Source organism: Dasypus novemcinctus, chromosome 10 (assembly GCF_030445035.2).
Source record: "Dasypus novemcinctus isolate mDasNov1 chromosome 10, mDasNov1.1.hap2, whole genome shotgun sequence".
NCBI lineage: Eukaryota > Metazoa > Chordata > Mammalia > Cingulata > Dasypodidae > Dasypus > Dasypus novemcinctus.
Window position 1 is genome coordinate 21,749,968 of NC_080682.1, and position 20,413 is coordinate 21,770,380.

The window sequence follows — 20,413 nt, forward strand, 5'->3', positions numbered from 1 at the left end:
CATTTGTATTTCTTCTTTGGACAAATGTCTACTCAAGGCTTTTGTCCATTTTTTAATTGGGAAGTTTGTCTTTTTATTGTTGGGTTGTAACATCTTCCTATTTATCATGGATATTAAACCCTTATTGATTATGTGATTTCTAAACATTTTCTCCCATTGAGTCAGCTGCCTTTTCACCCTTTTGACAAAGTCCTGTGATGTACAAAAGTATTTAATTTGGAGGAGGTCCCATTTATCTATTTTTTCTTTTGTTGTGCATGCTTTGAGTATAAAGCCCATGAAACCACCACTTACCACAATGTCTTTAAGATGTTTCCCTATATTCTTCTAAGAGTTCCATGGTCCTGGCTTTTATCCTTAGGTATTTGATCCAATTTGGGTTGATATTTGGGAGTGTATTAGTCAGCCAAAGGGGTGCTGATGCAAAATACCAGGAATTGGTTATTTTTCACAAACGGTATTTATTTGGGGTAGGAGCCTACAGATACCAGGCCATAAAATATAAGTTACTTCCCCCACCAAAGTCTATTTTTACTTGTTGGAGCAAGATGGCTGCCGATGGCTGCTGATGGCTGTGAGGGTTAAGGCTTCCTGGATTCCTCCCTTCCAGGGTCTTGCTTCTCTCTGGGTTCAAGATTCCTTTCTTCCTGGGGCTGACTTCTCTTTCCTCTGTGAGCTTACTTCCCAGGGCTCCATCTTAAGTCTTCAGCATCAAACTCCAACATCAAAACTCCAACATCAGAAACCTCCAGTTTGTCCTTTGCCATGCCTTTTATCTGTGAGTCTCCACCCACCAAAGGGTGGGGACTCAATGTCCAACTGGCACAAGAGGTTTATTATGTAGTCAAGTAAACCTATGAGTCCGATATGATCAATATGCCCAGAGGAAAAGATCAGTTTATAAATATAATCCAATATTTCCTTTTGGAATTCATCAATAATATCAAACTGCTACAGGGAGTGAGATATGAGTCTTCTTTTCCTTCTTTTGGTTATGGAGATCCAGTTCTCCTAGCACCATTTGTTGAAGAGACTGTTTGGTCCTGTCAACATGGACTTGGTAGTTTTGTCAAAAACCAGCTGGCCATAGAGGAAAGGGAATATTTCTGAAGACTCTCAATTCTATTCCACTGATCAATGTGTTTATCTTTACACCAGTATCATACTGTTTTGTCTACTGTAGCTTTATAATATGTTTCAAGTTCAGCCAGATAAATTCCTCTCATGTCTTTGTTCTTTTTTAGAATGCTTTTGGCTATTCAAGTACATTTTTCCTTCCAAATGAATTTAGTAATTGCCTTTTCTATTTCTGTAAAGGAGGCTATTGGAATTTTGATTGGTATTGTATTGAATCTATAAATCAGTCTGGGTAGGATTGACATCTTCGTGTTATTTAGTCTACCCAACCATGAACATGGACTGTCTTTCCATTTGTTTAGGTCTTCATTGATTTCTTTTTGCATTGTTTTGTAGCTTTTTGCATATATGTCCTGTACATCTTAGGTTAAATTGATTCTTAAGTATTTGAGCCTTATTGTTGCTATTGCAAGTGGAGATTTTCTCTTGATTTCCTTCTTAGATTTTTCAGTACTACTATACAGAAACATTACTGATTTTTGCGTGTTGACCTTGTATCCTGCCACTTTGCTGAACTTATTAACTCCAGTAGCTTTGTAATAGACATTTCAGAATTTTTAAAATATAGGATCATATCATACTCAAATAGAAAGAGTTTTACTTCCTCTTTTCCTATTTGGATGCCTTTTTTCCCCTTGTATAATTGCTCTTGTTAGAACTTCTAACACAATTTTGAGTAACAATGGTGACAGTAGAGTAGACATCCTTGTCTTGTTTCCAATCTTAGAGGGAATGATTGCAACTTTTCCCCATTGAGTATAATGTTGGCTGTGCTTTTTCATATATGCCTTTTATCATATTGAGGAATTTCCCTTCCATTCCTATCTTTCAAAGTGTTTTTATTAAGAAAAGATGCTGGATTTTGTCGAATGCCTTTTTTTCATTGATTGTGGTGATCACGTGTATTTTTCCCCCCTTCAATTTGTTAATGTGGTGCATTATATTGATTGATTTTCTTATATTGAACTACCCTTGCACATCATGAAAAAATCCCACTTGGTCATGTTGTATACGTCTTATGATATGATGTTGCAGTATATTTACAAATATTTTGTTAAGAATTTTTGCATTTATGTTCATTAGAGAGATTGGTCTGTAATTTTCTTTTCTTGTAGTGTCTTTATTTGCCTTAGTTACAGAACAATATAGAATGTTGCTCTATTAGGAGTTTCAACCCTTCTCTTGACTCACTGTAATTAGACTCTATCTACCTATCTGTCTATAAAGTGCTTTAAGCTCCTTGAGGTTTAACATTAAATGCATCTAATTGTAGCTATTATTATCACTTGCCAATCTGCTTTCCAGATAGTCATTTATTTGGGACATGCCCTGGCTATAAACTGCACACCCATTTTCCACAGGGCTTTGAAGTGCTTCTCTGTCATTTCAACAAAGTTTGTTTGAAAAACATCCAAATAGCTACTGCTGCCTTTGCTTTGAAAGCGGCTCATTTGTCTCATGCAGACATTCAGGAACTGCTACTTTACCCACAGACACTCCCAGCCTTCAAATGGTCCCCTGTCCGCCTGCAAGTGCCTGGCCTTAGTCCTGCCACAGACAGAATTCCAGTGGCAGGGATTGCTCTGCTAGGTAACATGGCCTCATTTTCTCCCAGACTCAAAGAATCATTGACTTTGTTTTTGTAATAAACTTAAACGTTTTTTTTTTTTTTAAAGAAACTTAGATTGTATAAATGTTACATAAAAAATATGGGAGATTCCCATGTGCCCCACTCCCTAGCCCTCCCACCTTTTCCCACATCAACAACATCCTTCATTAGTGTTGTACATTTGCTACAACTGATGAACACATCTTGAAGCATTGACTTTTGTTGTCTCAGCTGCTGCTTAACTCATGACCAGAACAAAGAAATGAAGACCTGTTCCTGAAAAAATGAAACATGCACATCTGGGATTCCAATTTCGACTGATCGATGAGAGATGAGAAGAGCTGGAGGAAAGAGAAAGGGATTAATTTCCAGGTCCAGTGTGGAGAAATAAAAACATAACCTTGCAAAAATATCTAACAAGTCATTCCTGCCCCTGCTTCTGTGGATTGGCCTGTGAGGGCATGGCCTTGCAGGAGAATAGCAAATGAATAACTCCTGCCCCCTGTTTCTGTAAATCAACCTGTGAAAACATGATCTAGTAGAAAGATATCAAATGAGTGACTTCTCCCCCCTGCCCTGCTTCTGTAAATCAGCCCACAACCTTGCACCTGCATTCTGCTTCTGTAACCTCCCTTGCAAGATTTCACCTAGCAGCACGTTAGCCAATGAGCAAAAGCCATGCTGATCCCATATAAATCCTATATAAACCTTTGAAAACTGAAAAACGGGGCTCAGAATTTGGAGATTGACTCTCCTCTGAGCTTGCATGTAATACAATTGTTCATCCATCTCTCTGGAGTGCTTGTTTTGAGTTTTTCTGTGGTTCAGAAATCCTGGCTTTGCTGCAACACCAGGAGAGCAGGAAATGTGCTTGTTTTGTTCACCATTCTATTCATAGTGTCTGGCATAGGATAGGTCCTCACTAAACAGTTGTTAAATAGGCGGCTCTGCCGCGCGCCCAAGGAGGCCTGCTGCTGCGCCCGGGCATGGGGCCACCGGCTGCGCGCCACTTAGGCCCCGTTCATGGAATGTGAAGACAAGGCTGGACGACCTAACAAGCTGCCCTCTCCCAAGCAGAATGTGAGGAAGAATCTTGATTTTGAGCCACTTTCCACCACTGCACTCATCCTAGAAGACAGACCCGCCAATCTCCCAGCGAAACCAGCGGAAGAGGCTCAGAAACACAGGCAGCAGTATGAGGAGATGGTGGTGCAGGCCAAGAGAGGAGAACTCGAAGAAGCCCAGTGGAGGAAAAAGCAGCTGGAGGAAAGATGCAGATTAGAAGAAAGCATTGGGAACGCTGTCCTTATTTGGAACAATGAGATTTTACCTAACTGGGAAACGATGTGGTCTTCAAGAAAAGTTCGAGATTTGTGGTGGCAGGGTATCCCTCCAAGTGTGAGAGGCAAAGTCTGGAGGTTGGCCATCGGCAACGAGCTAAACATCACCCACAAGCTCTTTGACATCTGCCTTGCCCGAGCCAAGGAGAGGTGGCGGTTCCTGAGCACGGAGGCTCCGACGTGGAGAATGAAGATGCCAGTTTTTCAGCAGCAGACAGAGAAGCCAGTCTTGAACTTATTAAACTGGACATTTCTAGAACATTTCCTAATCTCTGCATTTTCCAGCAGGGTGGTCCGTATCATGACATGTTGCACAGTATTTTGGGCGCTTATACTTGTTACCGACAGGATGTGGGCTATGTTCAGGGCATGTCCTTTACAGCAGCAGTGTTGATTTTGAACTTAGATACTGCAGATGCCTTTATTTGCCTTTATTGCTTTTTCTAATCTTTTGAATAAACCATGTCAAATGGTGTTTTTCCGAGTGGACCATGGCCTTATGTTGACTTATTTTGCTGCATTTAAGGTATTCTTTGAAGAAAACTTGCCGAAATTATTTGCTCATTTCAAGAAAAACAACTTAACTCCAGACATCTACCTAATTGATTGGCTCTTCACCTTGTACAGTAAGTCCCTGCCCCTCGACCTGGCCTGTTGGATATGGGACGTGTTCTGCCGGGACGGGGAGGAGTTTCTCTTCCGCACGGCCCTGGGGATCCTGAGGCTGTTTGAGGACATTCTGACCAAGATGGACTTCATCCACGTCGCCCAGTTCCTGACCAAGCTGCCCAAGGACCTGCCTTCGGAGGAATTCTTTGCTGGAGAAGGGCAGCCCGTCCCTCAGGCACTGAGGCCGCCGGCCACGCTCGCGCGGCTCTACGGTGGCATCCACGCGGCACCAGTTGTTTCAGACTGACGTGCCGGCAACTGAGAAGAGCAGGGGTTGCTTTCATGTGTGATTCCTGGCATTGGAGTTGGCCTTAAAACAAAACTTCTAAAGAATTATCCCCAGGCATAGCCTTAAGAAGCCCAGTGGCACCAGGAGCTGGGACTGCGAGAGTCAACCACTGCACGCTCTGCACGGCGGTAGAGGAGGACGCCGGCTAGTTCACCCTTTGTCTCAGCAGAAGCTAATTAATTGTAATGCTTTTATGTCAACTCCTGGGAAGTCCATTACGATCTTTCTTAGCCAAGATGCATGAGAAGTGTTCCTTGGGGGACCTCAGAGATGTTGTGGGCTCATCTAAGAAAGGGAGCGATGATTTAGTCACCCACGTCATCTTTCTGGAGCTGAAGTCGTGTTTTAAAAGCCATCCACCAAAGATTGCGTTTACAGAAAATGGCTCGTAGGAAAGCGGCTGAAGGTGCTCCGGGGCTCCAGGGAAGGCCCTGCCCCGCGGTGGCTGCACAGCCGCCCTGCTGCAGTGGAATCACCTTGTCAGGCTGCCCAGTGGGCGCCAGCGGACCCCTGCTCTCCTGGCGCTCGCTCCCCTGCGTTGACGGAGCAGCGATGAGGGAGACGGTCAGGCCCCCCTTCTCACACCCTGCTCTTCTCCGCGGAGGCCGGGGTACCGGAGGCACAGCCCAGGATGCCCCTCTGTCTTTCTACCGGAACATTCGGACCAGTCCTAAGTGCCAGTGAATCCCTTCTCATGCACTTAGCTTTAAAATATTGCTTCAAAAACCATCTTACTACTGAGTAAAGCAACACAAGCCTGAGAGTCCTGGGCAGGCCCGTCAGAATTCTCAATCCTCAGCCCTCCCCCCTTTTTGCTGGGTTTTCTCCCATTCCATTAGGAAATTTTTGCTGTAGCTTTTTCCTTATTTTGAGAACTTTGTATTAAGAACTTTGATTATCTAGATTCAAAGACAGGGCCAGGCTTTGCCCAGTTCAGCCAGAAGGACAGGCGGGCGACCGTGCAAACAGGTCCCAGGAGCGGCTGGCGTCCTGGCCTTTGGCGGTGCTAGGGAGACACGGGCAGAGGGCAGCGCAGGTCACCCAGGGGCGCTCGGGGCAGGCCTTCCCTGCCCCCCAGGGACTTGTCCACAGCTTGGGTCTAGTTTTTAGACTCTTGAGCGTGGAACCGGGAATGGGGACACTGGGTCAGGGCCTCGAAAGCCTGACTGCGGAGGTCTTCTCTAGGATTTCTGTACCTGCCACGCCCTAAGCGACACCTCCAGGTGCAGCAGCAAGTCGCAGTGGGGTGTCCTCCCACCCTCACCCTGCCTCTGACCCCCGTGGCGTTTTCTCAGAAGCAGCCTTTCCCTTCCTGCCCTGAGTGCTCCAGGGCGCTGCAGAGCCAACCTCTGGCCTGCTCCTGGGCCCCTGAGCTCCGGCCCACCTGGCCTCTTGGCGCAGGCTTCCGGCTTCCCCTGGAGGTGTGGGGCCCCCCGGCTTGCGCCACCCCAACGGCGAGATGGTGACGTGGCCCGGGCTGGGGCAGGCGTGGTGGGGTGTGGACAGCCCGCGCGTGCTGCCCTCCTCCCAGGTGCGCTGACCCCTGTGCCGTGACGTAGACTTTCTGTTCTTGGAGGATGTATGTATTTTCTTACTGTACATAAAGATGTTGCTTAAGTCGAGACAGAAAGTGACGCAGCAAGGGGCTCTGTGCCGTTCAGGATGATTGGCGGGATTTTACACGCATCCAAAACCCAGCTCTTAACGTTTTTAGTCAAGCAGTTTGACTTACATTTCTTCGCTAGCACCATTTATGCGTTGACTTTTGAAACAGGATCCTGGGCCAAGCTGGAATACTTACCAGGCTTTAGTTCAGAAAAAGGGTTCCATGGCCTCAGGGCCCGCAAGAGGGCTAGTCAGGGTGACGTGTCCCCTGCGGGGTGCCTGCCTGGGGCCTGTGACCTTTCCATGGGGCTGCTGGAGAGCACAGCCAGGCTGCTCTTGTCCCTGGGGTCACGTAAGCGGAGACAGGTGGAAACCTGCGTTCCCCACGTCACATGCCACTGATTTTTCAGAACCGAGGACTTCAGATTGGGGACCTTTGTGCAGCTTGCCCTTGATGGCAGAGAGCTGTGTCTTCCACCAGTCCCTGGAATCCCCTGTAGAAACAACACTCACTTTATTTATTTATTTTTTTTAATTGATTTTGTAATAATATTACATTAAAAATATATATGTGAGGTCCCATTCAACCCCACCCCCCCACCCCACCTCTCCCCCCCCCCCCCCCCCAGCAACACTTGTTCCCATCATCATGACACATCCATTGGATTTGGTAAGTACATCTTTGGGCACCTCTGCACCTCATAGTCAATGGTCCACATCATGGCCCATACTCTCCTCCATTCCATCCAGTGGGCCCTGTGAGGATTTACAATGTCCGGTGATTGCCTCTGAAGCACCATCCAGGGCAGCTCCATGTCCCAAAGATGCCTCCACCTCTCATCTCTTCCTGCCTTTCCCCATACCCATCAGCCACCATGTCCACTTTTCCCAATCCAATGCCACCTCTTCTATGTGGACATCGGATTGGTTGTGTCCATTGCACCTCTATGTCAAGAGGAGGCTCAGATTCCACATGGATGTTGGATGCAATCCTCCCACTTTCAGTTGTAATCACTCTAGGCTCCATGGTGTGGTGGTTGTCCTTCTTCAACTCCATCTTAGCTGAGTGTGGTAAGTCCAATACATCATATTGTAGGTGCTGGAGTCTGTTGAGGCTCAGGACCTGGCTATCACATTGTCAGTCCAGAGATTCAAATCCCCTAAATATATCTTAAACCCCAACATTAACTGCACCTCCAGCACATTAGCATGAAAGTCTTATGAAGGAAGATCCCATCTGAGTCCAGATTCATCACACATAAACACCAGTTCCAAAAAGGGGCCATCTGACCTGGTAGTTAACCCCATCGGCCATGACCATAATTCCCATGGGTCTCTTTAGCCCTCGAAGGAACCGATATCTGGGGGTTGTATCTGCTTTATCTGTCTCTCTGACTCTGCTCAGTTGTGCATGAGGGCAGTCCTTCTGCCAGCCTCCAGACTCTTTTTTAGAAACTCGTAGCCATATAAACTCATTTCTCTTTTCCATTTCCCGCTTACTTTAGGTCAAACAGCATTTTAAAGTCATGTTATTTTATGTAGACAGGGATATTCTGCTGATCCACATTGAACCTTCCGTATAAGGTCATTTTCCAGTTGCATCATCAGTTGGTAGTTGATAGTGGTCCCTCGGTGCCAGGGAGGCTCATCCCCGGGTGTCATGTCCCACGCTAGGGGGAAGGCATTGCATTTACATGCTGAGTTTGGCTTCGAGACTGGCCACATTTGAGTAACATGAAGGCTGACAGGAGGAAATTCCCAGGCACAATGTTGCTCTAGGCCTTGTTCTTATTTTAGGCTTATCAGCTCACAAGCATAGTCATTAGCATCAGGGGCTCACTGTTGAACCCTCACTCCCTCCCGGTCCCCGCCGCTGTACCTGGGAGACTGTCGCTGCTCCCCTAGGGACCACAACAGAGCACCACTGGCCAGGAACCCAGTACCTCCCCTGCTGTGGTTTTTAATTGTTGCCACTATGAGTATATCCAAACATTACCATGCACCCTGGACATATGTTCTGTACAGCTCCCTGTCAGCCATATATCACCTGTCATTGGTATCCCATACCAGTATCCCTCCATTGCCATTGTTGAAACACTCTGTGATCCAGAACTCCCTGAAATTTGAAGCCCAATATAACACTCACTTTAAAAGGAACTTTTTAACTGCTCAGTTTTTGACTATTTTAAATAGTTTGCTAATAGAAGAATCCTGGTAATACTTGCTACATATCATGTTCTAATTGCTTGTACAGTTAACCTTTAATTTTATTTAGTAAAGTATATCAAACCTAGGACTTTTTGAATTGTAAATATGTGGTTTTATTAAATAAAAGTCATGTAAAATTGTTTAAAAAAAAGTTGTTAAATAAGTGAATAAACTCATGAATGGCCAGGAAGATGGAACCTAGTTTCAACTCAACCTTGCTGGTGACCTTTGTCTTCCAGGTACTCCATTTGTAGAGAGAAAAAGCAAAAAGAAGAGATATTTGTCAAGCATTTGCCAGGCATCCATCATTTTTACTTGCTTCTTAATTCTCACAAGAGTGGTGTGTGATATGTGTTATGAATTTCATTTGCCAGAGAGGGGAAATCAGACTCAGAGGGATGCAATGTTGTGCCAGGAGTTAGACAGCTTAGAAGTGATGGAGATGGAAGTGGCCTCTTGAAATCTCCCTCTTTAGATTCTTTAAGATTTGAATAAATAAATGCATGCTCTGGGGTCATGCATCAAGTGGCTGGTAAATGCACTTTTACTTTCAAATTTCATGGCCATTTTGCCTCCTGCTCAGTGACGATGGTTTACTGTGGCTTCATGCAGTCCTTGGTCCATATTCCCCAGCTTTATGAGCATACTGTAATATTATTTGGCCTCCAGGTCACAGAAGACACATTTTAGAGGTCTTTATCACCCTTCCTTCACACTGTTCAGATGCATTGGTTCAAATTTGTGGACAAATATTATTTTAACTAGGTGATTTATTGAAACAAATAACACCTTCTTCCCACAATTGATGTCTTGATCTTTTTCCTTATCTTCTACTTCTCTCCCTTTCCTTCCCTCCTTTTCTGCCTATCTGTTCATTCTTCTTTAGCCCTATTTCTCTCTTTTCCTCCTTCTCCCTCTGTTCTTCCTTCTCCCCTTTCTTTGTTATTTCTGTGGCCTTTTTAGAGAATAAGTATCTATTTTCTCCGTGTCTCTTCAGATAAAGAGAAGACTAACATTTGTGCTTCTCAAGATCTGGATGGTACTTCTCCTAAGTCTCTGTGTGTATATGTGTGGGTGTATGTGTATGTGTTTCAGAGTGAAGAAGGAAAATTAAACTGACTGTCTTGTAGTCGACTCTCCCAGAGGCAAGATCTAGATAGGTTTTTGAGTCTGAAGGTAGCAATCTATTATAGTGAGTCATATGGTGTGTTAGTAGGGGAGACTGTGGAGGATTTTGGAAATTTTTAGAATTAATTTTTTATTTTTAATTGTAGAATTTTTTTTATCTTATTTCCATCTCCTATTACATTAACCTTGAGCATAGCATTAAAATTTACTAGTTAGCAGGTTTTCAAGACAGCCAAAGTAGATACAACCTCATGTAGTGGTACTCCTGAGGGCCACAGAGACACCCAGGTCCTACGGTCATTCCAGATGGCTCTGGAGTTCAGTGCCTTGCCAATGGTCCCTACTTTGGAATTTGTGCCTTTGAGAGTGATGGAGTTGGACTCAGATGTGACTTCTCTACACATGCCTCTTCTGTCACTTTTACTGAACTCGTGGTTGGTGCTGGGGTTGGTGTATGCCCAGGAGACTTGATTCTCTGGGCTGTCCATGTGCCAGCTGGGCCCTGAGCCTCAGCGGTGTTGCAGCACCTAATCTCCAGTTCGTTGGACTCACCCAGGTCAGCTGACAGGGGGGTGAAGATGGACAACCACCACACCAAGGAACCAAGAGAGTCTACAGCTGCGGGCATGAAAGTCCTATCCACACTCAATTGAGAGGTGGAGTAGGCATCTCCATCCCAGGGTACTCAGGATGGAGGAATAAAATACGGATTAGAGTGATTTACTGGTATTCTACTATAGAATTATTGCGACGCTAGCAATGGAAGAAATGATGTCATTGATGTGAAGACAGTGGCCACAGGAGTTGCTGAAGGCAGGGAGAGGGAAAAAGAGGTATGATATGTGGACATTTTCAGGACTTGGAGTTGTCTTGATAGATATTGCAGGGACAGATTCAGGCCATTATATATTCTGCCATAACCCACTGAATGGGTTTGGAGAGCATGTAAACTACAACATAAACTGTAATCCATGCCCTGTAGGAGTGCTCCAAAATGTATTCATCAATTGCAACGAATGTACCACACTAATGAAAGAAGTTGTTGATGTGGGAAGTGGGGGGTGTGGAGAATAGGGCATTTGGGAATCTCCTACATATATATATATATATATTTTTTTTTTAAGATTTATTTGTTTATTTTATTTATTTCTCTCCCCTTCTCCACCCCCCCCCCCAGTTGTTTGCTCTCTGTGTCCATTTGCTTGTGTGTTCTGTGACCGCTTCTATCCTTATCAGCGGCACCGGCAATCTGTGTTTCTTTTTTTGTTGTGTCATCTTGTTGTGTCAGCTCTGTGTGTGTGTGGCACCATTCTGGGGCAGGCTGCACTTCCTTTCACACTAGGCGGCTCCCCTTATGGGGTGCACTCCTTGAGCTTGGGGCTCCCCTACGTGGGGACACCCCTGTGTGGCATAGCACTCCTTGCACACATCAGCACTGCATATGGACCAGCTCCACACAGGTCAAGGAGGCCTGGGGTTTGAACTACAGACCTCCCATGTGGTAGGCGGATACCCTATCCATTGGGCCAAGTCTGCTTCCCTCCTATATTTTTTAATGTAACATTTTGTGTGATCTATATATTTCTAAAAATAAATAAATATATTAAAAAATTTACTATTTAAGATACATACTATACATCTTGTAGTTACTAAATAATATAATTTTTATAAAAATTAAGGGTGACAAGATTCATGTTCTGATGAAATGGAATATGAAGGTGTATGTGTAAAAGAGCTAATTAAATTTAAAAGAATTGTAGGATGTGTGAAAGAGCTAATTAAGTTTAAAAGAATCATTGTAGGTAATTGGGTGAGTTTGGTTGATAAATGGTAACATCTCTTGGTTTAAAAAAATAGGAATTATTTTATTTCCAGAAGGATTTGAAGTCTTTAGTTTTCAGTCATTTAGGAACAAAATAACTTGGTTCACATTATTACTCAACTTTTTTTTTTTTAATTCAAACTTACAGAAAAGTTGCAATAGAGAAGTATGTTCACTTAGGCTGGAAGTACAGAGTGAAACTTTCAGGGAATTTAGAATAATGAGGTATAAAAACAGCTTAGAGATCTGGAAAAAGTGGAATCAAGAGATAATAAGGGCATAGACCAGAAAATTTGATATCCTAGGTAAAAGGGATGACTTTCTAAAAACACATGAATTATCTAAATTGACACAGAAGAAATGGAAAAGCTCAGAAGACAAAGAACAAATGAAGAGATTGAATCAGTAGTCTAAAGTCTCCTAACAAAGAAAAGTCCAGGACCAAATGGCTTCACTGGTGAATTTCACCAGTCAAGGAAGAATTAACAGCAAAAAAATAAAAAGAATGAAATTGGACCCTTATGTCATATCATATACAAAAACCAACTCAGAATAGACATATGACCTAAATATAAAAGCTGAAATCATAATATCTCTCACACCCACTATCTCATATCTCTCTCTTTCTGTGGTCATACTTCTTTCACTAAGCATAATTATTTTGAGAATCGTCCATGTTACAGCATGTATATCAGGGAAGATTATGACTTTTTAAGTGTCAAATTAGATATATTTTTAAAAGGTCCATCTAAGAAAAAGTGTGGAGGAGAAATCAGAGAGTAGAAGACTGAAGGCCGGGAAATTAGCTGTGGATTTCCTTGGGAAGAGATTGGTAGGGGAAGAGAGAGGTGAAGGAGATATTGTGATTGTGCCAACGAGAAATTTCCATTTTACACTTTTATTAAGTAAAACTCTCTAATTAAATTATTTTTTCTGAAATCAACTGGTCACAGCCTTTATTAAAAACTTTCAATTAATTGAACTTTAATTGTTCATAGGATAATTCCTTAATCCATTATTTGCCCTATTCTATTTCTTACTTCTCCCCAACACAAACTCTCTGCTTCAGTAAAAGTATCTTATGGATGAACTATCTTATACTTTACTACTCCTGAAAACCCAGCTTGCTTCTAGTTCTTATGCTTGCCCTCCCTTTTACTCCTTAAAGAGCCAGCTCAAATGGCTTCTTCTCTGGAAAGCTTTATCCAGCCACTTAAGCTGGAAGTGACCTCTTCTTCCCATGAGTCAATAACTGGTGCCATACACTTGGGAGATGCTAGATATTTCAGTAACAACTCCGTGAGTGGAAAGACAATACTCAAATCAATCTGTTTCAAGAAAAGTTGGAATTTACTGGCTCACATAATGAAGTAAAAAGAGAATTCATTGTCTTTATTCAATTGCAAAGTCCAGGACTACAAATGTCTTGCATGGCTGGATCTAAGGGGCAAAAATATTGTTTCAAGAGTTGATCCTTGTTTCTCTTTCTGAATACTCAACTCCATGTTCTCCTCCCTTTTGGCTTTACTCCCAGATGTATTTATTTCTTGGTGATTGCTAGAGGTTTGAAGTTCAAGTGCACAGAAAGAACACCTCTTCACCAATTAAAAAAAGGGGACCCAAATTGACTCTCATTCTGTGGACAGAGGAAGAGATGCTTGTTAGCCAGCTGGATTGTGGACTTTGCTCATAACTAAGCCCAAAGAACCATAAGTCCCCTGATGAGGTTAGCTCTTTGGAATCACATTCAGGTAGGTCCTCAAAGGAAAATATGTGGAATTATTACTAGAAAAATAGACTGTGACAGCAGATGTCATGGTTCTCATACTCTCTTTCATATTTCTGTTAATTTATGTGTAAACTGTATCTCTTCTACCAGGTATCTAACTCTGTTTGAAGGTAGGGTCCTTTACTCCTCTGTGTATATCCCTATGACTGTAGAAAATATAAAGAAGAAGAAAATTTAAATTTCCTTTAATTCCATCACATGGAAAATGGAGATGTCAATTTCGTTTTAGGTATATATACATATATATGCATGTATTTATGTATGTGCATATATGTATACACTAACACTAACAGACAAACATAAATATGTACACACACTTATATCTTTTAATAAAAGTAGGCAAATTAAATCATATGTGTTGTTTTTATCCTGCCTTTATCCACCTAATGTCTTTCCCCTTAACTTCCTCTTATAAATTATTCTTTGAAAAGTACAATTTTAAATAGCTTCATAATTTTCCACAGTAGGGAAGTACCATCCTTTATTTAGCAAAGTCCCTACTATTGGTTAGATGATTCCCAAAATGTTTCCTTCATTAATAATGCAGTAAGGAAAGTCATTTTAGGTAAGTATTTGTCTCCATTACTTCTGTGGGAGAAATGCCTTGAGTGAATAATGCTGAGTCAAAGGGTGTGACTGTTTTTAAAGTTCTTGACACACTTTATCAAATTGCCTTTGAGAATTTTCACCATTGTTTATCTCACTAAAATATTAATAATGACAAAGTCAAAAAAGGGTGAATTTTTACCTTTCTAAAGTTTTTGATTTCTATTACCTTCTTCGGGATTACTGTCCAGAATTTACACTGTGCTGACAGGTTCTTTTTCTAATGACTATACCCTTCTCCAGGGCTTGGAATGTTGCTGAGTTTCTAGTAGGCACTGATGGGATGCTTGTGAGTCCGTTTCTCTTGACACTGCATGCGTTCTTGAACCAGAGCAGATCTTAAGGAAATAAAGAAGGATTATCTGTTCAGTATGTAGGAAGATATCTCCTGAGCAACATTTCCTACAGTATGTTAATCAAGATGACTCCAGAAATACACAATAATTTTGGAAGAATATAAAATAAACTATGAGTAGGTCTTGAGTGTCTTTAGAGGGACACCTTTTACTTTTCACTTTCTGTCTTATTAATATTTTACTGTTGGAAAATTTTACCAGTACATGTTACTTTCATCACAGTGATTTAAAAAAAATCACAATGTAAAAAGTGGGAGAGCATGATATTCTATCTTATCTGGAATCTTTAAGGTCTTCAAAGAGACAAAGAATTCAAAGACATTGAGGAAGATTTTAAACTGGCCTCCTGCCATTATTTCAGCACCCTCTTTTAATTTTATATCCTGGATATATCCTGGACTAAACACTTAAGATGACAAATAAATTCAGCTAATATTTATGGAGTTCGTATTATTTGGATATTTACTTCACAGGTGTTATTTTATTTCTTCTTCACAATAGAAAGGTAGGTTTTAAAAAAAAGAATAAATTTTATTGATACATATTGATAAAGCATACAATTCATCCAAAGTATACAACCAATGGCCTTTGGTATAATCACATAGTTGTACATTCATCACTTCAATCATTATTGGAGCATTTTCATTATTTCAGTAGCTGCTAATAATAATAAACAAAAAACAAACTATACACAGCTGCTATTTTTGGTTATTTTTGCAGTTATTTGTTTATTAATCAGCTTTATGAAAATACATTCATATCCAATACGATCTATCCAAAGTGTGTAATCAACGGCTTTTAGTATAATCACAATGTTCTGCATTCATCACCACAAAAAATTTTAGAACAATTTCATTGCTCCAAAAAGAAAATCTCCACATCCCTTAGTATTCCTTTCCCAGCCCCACATAACCACTAATAGAATTTCATCTTTATACATTGATTTATATTTACATTTTATATAAATGGAATAATATAATATGTATTTACTCTATGTTTGCTTTCCTTCAAATAAAATTTTTTGTCTGATATTAACATTTTATAGTATTAACCTACATTTGTTCGGCTTCAAAGAAAAATAGTCTTACATAGGCAGTTTTACTCATAGTCATATTTCACATAATATATTTATTTTTCACCTAATAAATTTAGTTCATAATAGGGCAATCATGTAATATTTGTCCTTTCATATCTGGCTTGCTTTACTCAACATAATGCCCTCCAGGTTCATCCATGTTTTCATATGTTTCTTGACTTCATTTTTTCTTACTGCTGCATAGTAATCCACAACAAAGCTCCTAGAATTAATGGATGAGTTCAGCAAAATGGCAGGATACAAGGTTAATATGCAAAAATCAATACCATTTCTATACACTACTCATATGCAGTCTGAGGCGGAAATCAGAAAAGAATCCATTTATAATGGCAATGAAAATGATAAAATATATAGGAATAAACTTATCAAGGACAAAAAGGACCTGTATTCAGAAAGCTACAAAACATTGCTAAAAGAAACTGAGGTAGAATTAAATAAATGGAAGGAGATTCCATATACAGGGACTGGAAGACTAAATATTGTAAGATGTCAATTCTACTCAAACTGATTTACAGATTCAATGCAATCACAATAAAAATCCCAACGGTTTCTTTTTGCAGAAATTGGAAAACCAATAATCAAATTTATTTGGAAGGCCTTGGGGCCCCGAATAGCCAAAAATGTCTTAAAAAAGAACAAAGTTGGAGGACTATCACTTCCAGACTTTAAAGCATATTACTTAGCTACAGTGGCAAAAAATAGAATGGTACTGGCATAAGGATGGACAGATTGACCAACAGAACCAAACTGAGAACTCAGAAATTGACCATTACATTGACAGTAATGTGATTTTTGGTAAGGTTCTTAAACCCACTCCACTGAGCCAGAACAGTCTAGTCAACAAATGGTGGTAGGAGAACTGGATATTTGTATCCAAAAGAGAGAAAGAAGGACCCCTATCTCACACCTTATACAAAAATTAGTTCAAAATGGATCAAGGACATAAATATAAAGGCAATAACAATAAAACTCCAAGAAGGAAATGAGGGAAGCATCTTCAGGGTCTTCTTGATGTCCTTTACTCTTTAGCTGTATAGTCTTTCAGTTCATTAATTTGGTTTTGGTAATTTGTGTGCATCTCACTGATTAGTTGTCTCAAATCCTGCATCTCTTCTGGGCCATTTCTTCCATTTTCTTAGTATGGCTTGTAATTTTTTGCTGATGTCTAGGCATTTAATTAGGGTGGTGAGTTTACTCAGATGCTCTATTTCTCTCTCTTTTGTAGCATTTATTGGTGCGAGGCTATGTGTTACTACTGTTCTTTAATTCTAGAATCAACCTGTTCTGATTCTTTAGGATTGTCTCTGTTAGCAGCTAAAATCTGGGCCCTGGATCCAGTAATGGGTTTCAGACTCACTCCTAGGGACTTGGGGAGGGAAGAGTTTTGCCATTACAATTCTTTTCCTTTGTTCCTCTCTCCTCTGGGCAGTGTCCAGACTTTCCTGGGTGTCCTAAACCTTAGAAAAAAATTTTCCAGACCACTTCTGCCTGTCCATTAGCTATTTTTCTGGGAGAGAAGAGACTCCTGTGTCTTTTTAGTCTGCCATTGTCCTGGAAGTCTCATACATTTTCAGGGAGAAATGGTCAGGGAATGCTGTTCAGAGGGGGTAAGACCTGAACTGTGTCTTGAAGGATGAGGTGTGACAGGTATTTTTTGTTCCCATACCACAGATGAGGAAATGGAAGGTCCCGAGAGGTTAAGTAACTTGTTCTGGGTCACTTATTTAGCAAGGGACTGATAGGAGATTTGATCCCTTACCTGGAATTTAAATCCAAGGTGCTCTCCTAACTTCATCATAGTTATTTGGTATGGATTGTGTTAAATATTCAGGACAGGTGTGTTTGGGTAGAATAGGATTTGTCACTAACTTTATTAGGCTATAAGAGTCCTTATTTTGTTCCCTCATTAGCCATATTAATTCCAAACTGGTGAAGATAATTCCCTCAGTAGTGATGGAATATGCTTTTCAGAGATTCTTTTTAAAAGCTTGAAGGGAGAATTGTGTTGATTTAATATTCATATGTTTACTTATTTAACAAATATTTACCAATCTTCTTCTATAAACTGTGTACTTGGGAATACCAAAAAGGATAAAAGAAAATACTAATTCTCAGATATCTTGGTTTAACAAGTGGGAGAAGCACATATAGGATGTTATATGATCACAGAAAAAAGTGTACAAAATTCTCTTTGGGAATTCAAGGCATTTATTGTGGAGATGGACCTTAAGCTAAGTTTTGAATAAACAAAAGGCCCCAGAACAGACTTTCTTAAATGAATGATTTGGCCTGCAAAGCTAACACTGGGAACATGTCACTAGATTAGGTCGCTGCCTTCTGTTTTTTGCTCTAGCTTAATCTATCTTCCAGAGGGCCTCAAGTTCAGGGGCTTCTTCCACATAGGGATGGATAGCAAGTGGAAAAATATTGTCTAGAACATATTCAGTTTTCTAGCATCTGTCCAGCTTCCAATAGAACATTCTCAGAATCACTCTGACCTTGGGTTCTTTTTTCTTTATCTTCATGCAATCTCAAGACTTTTGGAAAAAGTTTCATTCTATATTCTTAAGCCATTTTCCTTTCCCTTCCTTACCACTTGCCAACTTCTTGAAGGACTAGTCTTCAGGTATAATGTCACCATTTCCTAACCTCTCACTTACTTCCATGTTAATCGGCTACCACCCTACCATCCAAGCAGGGGTGCTCCCGAGGGCTCAAGACATCTAGGCGCTGTAGGCAGAAAAGACAAAACCAGGAAATTGGCATTCCATTGGTGGGCCTAACCTTGGAATATATGATAACCCATATTCCCAATGTATGAGAGTTAAACCCATTCATAATTTTCCTACACATGGTTCTTCTGCTCCATTATGGAATTGACATTTGAACCTAGATTTATTTGGCTCTATGACTAAATATTCTTATGTTCAGGAAGTACTTTTATTTAAAAGTCACTGACTTAGAACCCTTGGGTAAGGTCTGGATCTGTGATATACTCTATGTGTAACTCCAGGTAAATGATAACAGTGCAAATCCAAATAAAAGTAATTAACCAAATCATACGGTTTAGCATCATTACTCTCTTCATTCTCTCTGAGTTTCATCTGCTAAATGAGGGGCTTGAAATCTAGGCTCTCCCAGGCTCATTCCCTTTAGGTTTCTCAAATATTCTATACTCTTAGTGAAGACACCTGTATAAATCCACACATTCTGTTACCATAAACACACAAACACAAGCTTTCTGACAACAAGTCTCATGCTTTTCCTTCAAGGCTTCCAACCTCCCAGTTAAGATTTTGTTCTTGATGACTTTCCCAGGCCTTTGCTATAGTAGATGTTTGATAAATGTTTATCAGGGCTAATTCTTCTATTGTTCATCTCTTACTTCCCTCAGCACATTTATTCAAACATTTTTAGAAAGCAGATCCTTATTTATCTTAATAGTCCTTATCTTAATAGTCCACACACATATGGTTTGGAGTGGAACCCATAACATGTTTGCAATAAATTCTTGTTGATGAAGTTGATATTGCAGAAGCCAGGAGACATGTGAAGTAAGTTCTGACATTTAGTGAGCTTATTAAATCTGCACAAAGGTCAAGGGCTGAGGCCCAAATGAGAATACAGATCCAGCAGGTGGAGTAAGGCTTATTCTCTCATCTTGTGGAATTTGTGACTTCATAAATAGGGGAGGTTTTGGCTAACATTGTGAGGAGATGGAACCATGAAACTTCTGACTCTAAAGAAAGTATTGCATTTTTGTTCATTGAAAGAAGATAGTTACTGCTTTCCTATTAGGAAATTTAAAGGCATAGCAAGGAATTAATTTATGCTGCCCTTTACATATATTTTCATTCTTAACAAGTAGGGGCTGAATGAAAGAAGAATTATTGTTACCTAAAGGACTCATGTAATGCAATAAATGGACTAACTCAGAAGTGAGAGATGAGTGAGCCACAGGGCATGAGGATTTGCAAAACTCTAACAACCTGGTCCTTCAACAGAATAAACTGGAGAGCTTTTGAAATATGCAGACTCTGGAACACCAGTTCAGACTAATTGAATCAACATTTCCTTATTTGCATTTGCTGTTTTTATTGTTGTCTCTTTCTTCCACTAGACCATGAAGGTTTGAGGGCATTTTCCATATTTCTCAAACCCACAACAACCTGTATACTGAGTAAACAAATGAGTCACTGGCTAACTAAGACCCAGAGATTTTCCCATTCTACTCTAGAGTAGTTTTCCCTGGGGCAGATGGATAATGTATTACTCTGGGAAAGTTCTATAGATCTCTATCTTGTCTCCTAAGATGTGTTGAAAATATACATTTATCAAAATCATTTTCCAATGATCCTGTTACTTTAAAGAATATCAAATATATGAAAAAACATTTATTGGAGGGGTGGGCATAATGTGGCATAATATGGCATACTGGAAAGAGCCCTGGAAAGGGACATATGAAGTTGGAATTATTTTACTAACTCTGCCACTATTTATGGCTTTGGGAAAGCCATTTTCCCTCTCTGGGATTCAGTTTTCTCCCAGATCAAATGATAGGGTTGGGGCTCAAAGGGTTTTCAACTATTCCCAGCAATGGGACCCTTGGTTCAAACAAATCTTTATGAGGATCCCATGATATGAAACAGATACATGGAAAATAGAGAGGTGAGGCTAGACTGGAAGCTTGAATAGTGCTTGCTCAGCTTCTATATAAACTCTCTGCCCCCAATCTCTGGGGTGCCAGGAGGCATTCTTT

General features: G+C 40.7%; 1 pseudogene; it reads left to right on the plus strand.

Annotated features, from left to right (window-relative positions):
- Positions 1-3,747: 3,747 nt before the first annotated feature.
- Positions 3,748-5,002, plus strand: LOC101420470 (TBC1 domain family member 14 pseudogene; annotated as a pseudogene).
- The last annotated feature ends 15,411 nt before the right edge of the window (positions 5,003-20,413 follow it).